Here is a 1,211-nt window from a genome sequence, read left to right on the forward strand (position 1 = left end):
CTCCACAAATGAAGCGCTTCAGGAGAGTGTCTTTAACACCAGGTTTAGAGGCTTTCGTAAACCAGGACCAAGAGTTGGACATAAACCCCAAAACATTTACAAAGGGAACTGCTGAATCCCTCTCCCCACCGCCCATAGCTATGAATCTCTGTTTCTCCTCCCAGGATGGCACATAATATCTGTGGCACGAAGGACTATTTTTTGGTGATGATCTGCTGTCTCCTTTGCCAAAAGTCTCAAGCCGTGTCATTTGAAGACCATGGGGGCTGCACAACTGAAGATTTTTCCCCCTTTGTTTCCATGATGGAATCTGTCTGATCCTGAGCTTCCTGATCAGTCTGGTGGATAGATATTATCCGAAGATACGAGGCGTATTTATCTCAGTTCATGGTGCATTTCTGTCCCTCATTTTACTTTGGTGGAGTGGGAGGGAAGGGAAGGCTGAAGTAACTGATTTACAGTCCACATTCTGAAATGCCAAGTGATCAACAGCAGGTGTTTCAGAAGAGGAAACATCTCCATCCACTGCTATACACAGTGGAAAGGTAAGTCCCCAGAGCGGCAGGGCGAACGCGTGCTGTGGTATAATTATCACTCAGCATCACTCATCCTCTCATGATGCATCCTTTCTAGAGGATAAGCATTAAGCTTTTGGCTCCCAGAGACTAATTCAGAGCAACCTAAATTTAGTCTCTTGGTCTTTAATCACCCTCTAGAGCCTTTTTTCCTGTGCTGGGTGAAGGGAAGTCTTAGTGAACATCACCCTCAGAGACTTATGGCAAGGATTTGTGCAGGCTAATCAAGTGTAAGAAAGACTGACCTTCATGAATTTTAAGTTGATCTCTTTTCTCCCCCTACTGCTCTAAGAATGAATAAGCAGAAGCAGCTGACCAGTCTCGTCTCTTATTTTTAACTGCTTTGCCAGCCTTCCTGCCATGTACAGGTTTCCAGCCAACAGAGGAATCCAGTTTGTTTGGCAGGCTTATGTATATATATATATATATATATGTCCTGGATGGCACAGCCATTTCTTTTTCAGTTGCTTTTTGCCTTAGCGAGGCAGCAGCAGAACAGTTGAGAAAATCTGTGTTTCCAGCACAAAGAGCTGATCCTGGATGAATGAGTCCATGCTTCCCAACCTCTTGTATAGTGGTAACAAGCTGTCTGATTTCTCTAATTCTGGGGTATAAGACACAAAGACAGTTCCTGCT

This window comes from Buceros rhinoceros, unplaced genomic scaffold, assembly GCF_000710305.1.
Source record: "Buceros rhinoceros silvestris isolate BGI_N320 unplaced genomic scaffold, ASM71030v1 scaffold10043, whole genome shotgun sequence".
NCBI lineage: Eukaryota > Metazoa > Chordata > Aves > Bucerotiformes > Bucerotidae > Buceros > Buceros rhinoceros.